Source organism: Gracilinanus agilis, chromosome 6 (genome assembly GCF_016433145.1).
Source record: "Gracilinanus agilis isolate LMUSP501 chromosome 6, AgileGrace, whole genome shotgun sequence".
In the NCBI taxonomy this organism is placed as follows: domain Eukaryota; kingdom Metazoa; phylum Chordata; class Mammalia; order Didelphimorphia; family Didelphidae; genus Gracilinanus; species Gracilinanus agilis.
In genome coordinates, this window is record NC_058135.1 from 159,124,383 (window position 1) to 159,133,144 (window position 8,762).

The following is an 8,762-nucleotide window of genomic DNA, read 5'->3' on the forward strand; positions in this document are numbered from 1 at the left end:
TGGTTTTCTAGCCTGAGAATTGCCAATATAGCTAGAATTTGTGATAAGGAGAAATTTGTGGAGCAGCTAACCTTTCTGTTTCCATTTTGTAGGAACAATGATGTGACAGTCATCATTGATAAGGATATCCTTAGGTTATTAAGATTAATCATTTTTAGACTTCTGGATATTAGGTAACATGATGAATACAAAAACACATGCAGCATTTGGTCCTTTATAAATTTCAAGGAATAAGTTCTCATCCTACTTCCAAGATAATGTACCAGTAGTCAGGCAAATCAGAATAACAGAAATGGCTGCAATGTCACCAGAAGCCTTTTCTACATGAAGGATAAATATTCTATATTCAACTGTAAGGAGTTGTTCTTGTTGCTCATAGGATCATATAATTGAAAGCTGGAATGAACATTTAGAGCCATTGAGTCCAATCCTCTCATTTTACAGATCATGACAAACCGAGTCAGTCACAATACTATTTGATACATGATTATAATCTCATATTATACAAATTTTAAAAGTCCAAGACATGTAACATCTTTAATGAGCATAGTTCTTGAATATTTAGAGTAAGCTAGATGGTACTCTTAATTTTGTAGACTGTTACAGCTTCAAAATGAATTCTAGATTCATAGAAATTTAATTATTTCTATTACTTTGACAGTAGGTTATCATTTGACCCCATAATATGGAAGTAGGAATACCTTGTGGCAATTTGCACACTTCTTTTTGCTCAAGGACAAAGCACAACCTATAAGTAAATATATTTTGATTTTTTACGCTATAAAGTATATGGTATATATTATATATTATTCTTCAAAGTAGCTATTAATTTTATCTGAAATTTTTTGTAAAATAAAGACTTTTTTTTTCAGCCAACACAAAGGTAAGCAGACAGGCAAAAATAAAATTTTTAAGTGCTCACCATCTGCCAGGAACTGTGCTAAGCACAGATGCAGACATAAGCCTTGCGAAAGAAAGTCCTTGCCCTCAAAAAATTTATATTCTCCTGGGGGGAAGGCAACAGATTACAAGGAGTTGAAAAAGAGGAAAAGTAGGAGTAAGGTGTGTATAATAAGAGGGCATAATGGTAAAGCCAGAAAAACTGCTCAAAAAGAATAGAACATGATCAATGTAAGCTATTCCACCAAGTGGAGGTCCCCACAAGGAAATAATCGATAGGAAAGGAAGCATTCAAGGTGCAGGAATGTTCCAGGGTAAGAAGACCCCAAGAACTGAGGCAAACTCTAAGGCAAGAAGACACTTTAGCAATGGGGACAAGGTGGATAGAATCGGAAGATCAGCTGGGAACGAATGTAGTCCTATATGCAGAGGTCTTGAATTACTCTGCAGAGGTGTTTTGGAAGCCGAGTCATCTTACAGGTAGAGTGATTTCCTTGAGCAAAAGAAGCAAATCATCATTGTATGACCATATACTATATTATTATTTTATAACGAGTAAACTCTTGATTTTAAAAATAATTTTCAATACTCAAAGATAGGCAATACAATTTTGTTTAACTTTTGGCATATGGTCTAGAACCAGATGATGATTTCCATGCTACTACTTACATTAGCAGTAAAAGTGTAAAAATGATGGTAGAGAGGCATTCTAGTTTTGGCATGTCAATGGCATCTCAGTGCTATATGCTTAATGTTGTCACTGAAATCTATTGAATAGAAAATACTGTGATACAATGGGGAAAGTGTCAAACTTGGAATAATGGGATCTGAATTCTTCATTGCATTGTCTTTTATTACCTATGTGACTTTGGATTATTCACTTAACCTTTCTAGTCTAGATTTCTTATTTCATGAAATGATAAGTGTTGGACTAGACCACCTGCAATTTCTCTTCCAGTTTTATAGCTTTTATGCTATGATATTCATGATACCATTGCTTACACAATCTGAAGGAAACACACACAAATATCTCTATATATACACTCATATGTATACATTTAAATAACATATGTGTGTATGTCTCTACATATAGACTGAATTTTTTTAAACGTATATTGTTATGGGTGAATTTGGGAAAGGTGTTAGGTTAAAGGGATTTGGAAGGGATGTTGTCAGGGACTTGCTAGTTAGGTAATATATGTTGCAGGTAGGATGTAATATAGAGATGTAGGATATAATATGAGGCTGAAGTCAGGGAGTATAACACTGAGGTAACAAAATCCCAGGGAGAGGATAAATTAAACTAAACAGGCAAAGAGCAGCAGGGCTTATAGGCTAGGACTTAGACTAAAGACAAACTGGAGAAATTGATTGAAATTAACTACAGGCTTTAGTTAATTTCACAGGAAGGGACTTGTTTTACAGTTACACCTTCCTTCAAGATGGATACCCGGCTTCCCTTCAAGCCCAGAGTATGTTGGCTCTATTCCTCTTATTCCCTTTCTTACTAATTAACTGACACAGTAACTAACAGGTCTGTTTAAACACAAAATGGGTTTATTGTCTTCGCAGGTTAAATTGTCAGGTAAAAGGAATTAAAGGAAGCCCTAACAGTTGCTTAAAGAAACCTCAGGTTTCTTCAAGCAAGAAGGGAAGCAGAGATGGGGTTTGAGCAAGGTCCTGCCCTGACTCAACTCTCAAGGGAATCTTGAAATCAAAAGGGATTATAATGATGACTCCCTAACCTCTCTAGATAAAGTACTGCAAGAGTATAGTTGAACCCTCACAGATCTGGAACTACTCTCTGATTCACTCTCCTTATTCACTCCTCACAGACATTTAGGTAAGGGAAGGAAGGTAGGGAAATGAGGTAGAGTATGGAGATACAAAGGGTTTATCTAAATTAACAAATCTCAAATAAATACTCCAAAACTAGGCTGAGTTTCAATCTCAAGCAGGAGAAGAAGTAGCTCAGCTGGCCCTGGTTCTCTCTCCACGAGGTCCCAGGTCCAACTGCAACTTTCTTCCAAGATTCTAAACTCCTAACTGACATCAGAACTCAGCCAAAGCCTGTAAAAACTGCTATGTCCCATTTCTCTGTACTACAATATATAGAAGACTGGGTAGCTCCACAAAGCAATGAAGTGTGTAATTCTGCAAAGTCAGTAAATTCATCAATCAACATACATAATTATTAATCACTTACAATTGACAAGGCACAGTATAACTGCTGGGGGTGTAAAGACAAGTAAAAAACACATCCCCTTCTTTTAAGGAAAAATAAAAAAATAACTGTATATTAAGAGAAAAGAGAATGAGAAAAAAAATTAAGGGGTAGACCTGGTAAATCAGGAAGAAGCCTTCAGATACTGGGATTTGAGCTTAGTCCTAAAGGATGATAAGAAATCTAGGGGTTAAAAATGAAGAAGGAGATCACGAAGCATGGGGGAAACCTAATTAAAAAAAAGATTGTCAAGAGTTGGATTTCTAGGAAACAAGCAGGTCAGTGTAGCTAAATCTTGGAGTAAATAACAGTAACTTGTGACAACAGAAATATAGAAAGGTATCATGTTGCAAAATATTGTAAGTACTAAACATAGACTGATTGATGCCAGAAATGCTGGGTAGTCATTGGGATTTACCAAGGGAGGACTGAGGCAGAGTTGGACCTCTGCCTATGGAAAATCGTTTTGGTCACTGGAATGATTGAAATGGAGAGGCACTTGAGTCAATTAAAAGGCTATTGACATAGTCCAGGCAAGAGGTAATATGAACTCTACTAGAGTGGCAGTTACTTTGTAAGTGGAAAAGAAGGAATATCTATGTATATATGTTAAATCATACAATTGTTAATAGATGTTCAATATATGAGAATAGAAAAAATCCACTTTGGCAAAAGAGAAGAGATATATGTTGAAAGAGAGGATGACTGCAGAGTCATCAAGAAAATCCTCAAGAAAAGTTTAAAAGCACGGAGGAGTTAAGGGGATCAATAAAGTGTTTTGTGCAGCCCGTGTTGGGTTTGAGGTACCTGAGTGATTTTCTATTTGAGATTTCCAAAAGGCATTTGGCAGGGTTTGTCAGAAGCTCAGGAGAAAGATGAGGTCCAGATATGTAAATATAAGAATCATCTGCATATAGATGATGAAGTCCATTGAATTAGCTCATCAGAATCTTCATCTGACAAAAGCTCTATGGGAATAGGGACTGGATCCTGGGATAGGTGGTATTTGGACAAAAATTTGGAAACTGAACAATACTTTTAATGACTAAATAGCATAGTCGTATAAAAGCTCATTCTGCACAGCTATAATTTCCTTGTAATTCTAATAATGGAAATCTAAACATGTAAATCTAAAAATGTAATAACCCAGAAAGTAAATCTAATAATGTAATAATGGAAATCTAAAAATGTAAATAATATATAAAAATAAAATAAGTATCTTCTTTGAAATTAAAAAGGCATATATAATTCATCAAATAATAGCAAGATTAATTGTGGGTATATACGCAATACAGAATATGATCAAGAATAACTTATATGGGGTGGGGGCAGCTATGTGACTCAGTGGATTGCGAGCCAGGTCTAGAGATAGGAGATCCTGGGTTCAAGTCTGACCTCAGACACTTAAGAGCTGTGTGACCCTGGGCAAGTCCCTTAACCCACATTGCCTAGCCCTTACCACTTTTCTGCCTTGGATTCAATATACAACATTGATCCTAAGCCATAGGGTAAGGTTTTAAAAGATAATTTGTGTGTAAAAATGAAATGAAACAAATTATTGAGGATATTTTTGGCTAGAAAAGGAAGAAGGCTCAGAGTGAAAAGAGAGAAAGGGGAAAAAACCAACTTAATACTGGGTACTACTTTGAAGGTTTCTAGAGAAGTGGTTAAGGTCAAAATATGGACAAGAGCCATTTAGGAAAAGAAGAAATTAAAAAAAAATTGTGACATGCAGTGGTGAAGGGAACAGGGAAATAATAAATCATTCAAAATAACAGGCATACCATCCTCTTTACTCTAAACCCAGTAGTTTATCCACTTCATCACCTGGCTGCCCAGGAAGATAGCTTAAACATCATCTTATCCAACCCTATCATTTTTCAGATGTTGAAATTGATAACCAGTAAGTTTGTGATTTGCCCAGCATTACCCAGCCAATCAATAACAGATGTACATTTGGAACTCAGATGATTTCACTCCAAATCAAAATCCATTTTCCTTTATACTCCCAAAATCTCTTTACTTCCAGCTTGAGTGAAATTTTGCATGAAGTAAAGCCACCATGTCCTCTTGTATTTCTAGTCACAGTTCTGTGATGCCCAATTATATTTTTTCTGGTCCTTATCATTTGGGGTCATCTACATACTAAGTAATCCCAACTGAGAAAACTAACTCTACTAGTTCAGAGCTATAAATATACTTTCACTTATAATTATTCTTACTTGTTTGTTACCCAGGAAGTTGATATAGTTTAGCCAAGATCAAACAGATTGTGACAGAAACCAAACTCTCCTGTCTGCAATCCTGACTATATTCATTGTGCTCTATTGCCTCTTGATGGCTTAGTAACACATTTAAAACATTTGAACTTGGACCAAAATAATTTCTAAAAGCAAAAACACTAGGCAGATTTTCCAAACTAGGCAAGCCATTAATTAATTCCTCTACTGAACAATAGTGAATAAGCCACCTAAAATAATCAAGAAATAACATGTAAATATGTTATTTCATTATTTATAGCAACACCCACAAAATACTCTTATTTATAACCCCTATAACATGACTGTTTTTATTTACCAAACACTCTTGTTTCTATACAGCTGATTGAGTAGGGCCTCACCAAAAGAAAAAATGAAGCAGACTTTCAACATAAAAAAATTATAATGGCAAAATGATGCCTAAAATCACCACAGTAGGCAACTAAAGGAACTCAAAGAGTATTCAAATATTCCTGGGAATCCAAGAAAAATGTGAATGCAATCACACAATGACAGCTTACCCACACATATAACACTTTTGGGTAATGGCAAAGGTTATATAAATTTATTGGTTTAGGGAGTTTCTAATGAATAAACTGTGAAAATGGGCCTTGGCTCCTTTACAAAACATTCTTGGAAATCAGCACAATCTCTGTATTTTATTTTTAGGGAGTTACCCAGGATACTTAAAGGTTAAGGTTCTTGTCCAGGGTCAAGTAGAAAGTTTGTATCTAAGGAAAGACTTGAATCTTGCTACCCTTGACTCCAAGGCTAGCTCTCTGTCCACTACATAAACTCAGGCTTGTTGAAAACAAAATGAACCATCAAATTAGAGTGGATGCCAGCTCCATTCAGTGTGGGTACCAAATGATTACCTTCAAAGTCTCTATGGGAATAACTAACATCCTCTGAGGGAATGTCTATTTGGGAACTCTTCAACTTACTAATTGAGAACACTCATGCCAGTCTCAGCTTCCACGTATGTATATATGTATAAAAATATAAAAGGAGACAGTAAACATAAATGTTAGACAAAAGTAACAGTTTGACCCGTGTCAAAGGGGCTAATATTGATACATGAGAAAAAATGGATCCTTCCTTTTTACTAGTGTTTTTAGAGAAATGTAGTTAGAAGAGAAAATATATTTTATGGTGATATTGTTATCTTTTGTGTCTTATTTCAGGTTCTTATGGCTTGGGCTAGGACCATGAATTTTTTGTAAGGTGCATAGTAAAGAAGCCATAACTCACCAGAGATGCCAATGTACTGGTTATGAAGACTCTTCACTCACTTAGTACAGAAAATAAAATCCTATCCTGTGTCTACTATTACATATATTATTTATGCTTGAGGGATTTCTGAATTAATGGCAAGAATATTTGTCAGAAAAAATGCCAATGACATTTGTAATGCAGACATACTTGTTGTGGCTGCTATGTCTGTTTCATGTGACAAGCTAAGAAATGGAAAGATCTTGGGCATTTTTCTTCATCTAAGTACTTTATTCTTTTTAAATAGGTAGCTTCTGTACAAAGCATTTTCCAATTTGACTTAATTCCATAAGCATTCAATGAGCAAATACTATGTGCCAGACACTGTGCTTGGCACCAGGAAAATATCAACAGAGATGAACAGAGACACTTTTCATGAGCTTATATTTTTACTGAGGAGAAAAATGTGCCCACTTGTGCCCATTTAAAAGTGATGATCCAGGACCTTTGGAGGATTAGTGAACTAATTCCTAACATGAAACCCTGAAAAACGCCAGCTGAGATAGTTTCTGACCGGTCATTCTATTTGTTTTTTTTTTTTAATTTATTGATTAATTTTTTCAACCACAGGTAGAAACAGGTTTTACAATTTTTTCTCACATTTTGCATTCAGATTCTCTCCTCACTCCCTCTCAACTTTCTAAGATAGTAAATGATCCGTTACATATTATACCAGTGCTTTTATCCAATATACATTTCCATATTCTCGACATCGAATGACAGAAGAAACATATCATGCATATAATAAAAAAAATCATGAAGGAGTTTGATCTGATTGACATTCAGATTCTAACAGTTACTTCTTTTCGTTGGATAATATTTTTTACCATAAGTCGTTAGTGTTATTTTGGGCCTTTTTTTGCTGATAATAATGTTACTATATGCATTGTTCTGGTTCTGCTCACTTCATTTTGCAACACTTTATATGTCCTTCCAGATTTTTCTGAACTGATCATGTTAACCATTTCTCATGGTACAATAATATTCCATTACAACCACATACCACAGATTCTTCATACCTTTACTAAGTCTTGGACACCCCAACAGTTTACAGTTATTTGCCACTATAAAGAGAGCTGCTAAAAGTATTTTTGTGCAAGTAGGTCCTTTTCCCTTTGGCATAAAGATCCAGGAGTATAACTGCTGAGTCAAAGTATATATAGATAATTTTATGGTCTTTAGAACATGGCTCAAGATTGCTTTCCAGAATGATTGTATCAGTTCAAAGTTTCACCAACAATATATGTGTCCCAAATTTCCCACACCCTTCCAATATTTATCATTTTCCTTTGGGAACTTATTAGCCAATCTGATAGGTGTGAGATAGTAACTCAGTGTTGCTTTAATTTGCATCTCTCCAATAAATATTAATGTGGAGTTTTTTTCATGACTGCATAATTTTGAACTGACTGTCTAAGGATTACCTGTTCATATCCTTTAACCATTAAAGCATGGAATGCTTTTTATTTTCATAAATTTGACTCAGATCTTAATATGATTTGAGAAATAAGGCCTTTGTCAGAGACATTTGGGATATTCCCTCCAATTTGTTGTTTCATTTCTAATCCTGATTGCATTAGTTTTGTTTGCACAAAAAGTTTTTATATCTGATGAAACCAAAATGCTCTATTTAATTTTTTGTTACATTCACCATGTTTTGTTTAGTCATAAATTCTTCCCTTATCCATAAATCTGACAGGTAAACTTTTTTCTCATTACCTTAATTTGGTAAAGGTAATGTCTTTTATTTAGAGTTCCATTTTAACTTTTTCTTGGTTATAGCATGAAATGGTAGTCTATGCCTAGTTTATGCCATATTGTTTTCAAATTTTCTCAGCAATTTTTGTCAACTAGTTCATTTTCCCCCAATAGTTTTTGATCTTTGGGTTTATTGAATATTAAGTTCCTATGGTCATTAACTACTGTGTTGATTTCCTAACCAATTCCATTAATCCACTACCCTATTTCTTAGTCAATATCAAAATGTTTTGATTATTACTGCTTTATAATATATTTTGAAATTTGGTAAAGTGAGGCAAATTCCTTTATAATTTTTCATTAATTTCTTTGATATTATTGAACTTTTTTTCTTTCATATGAATTTTGCT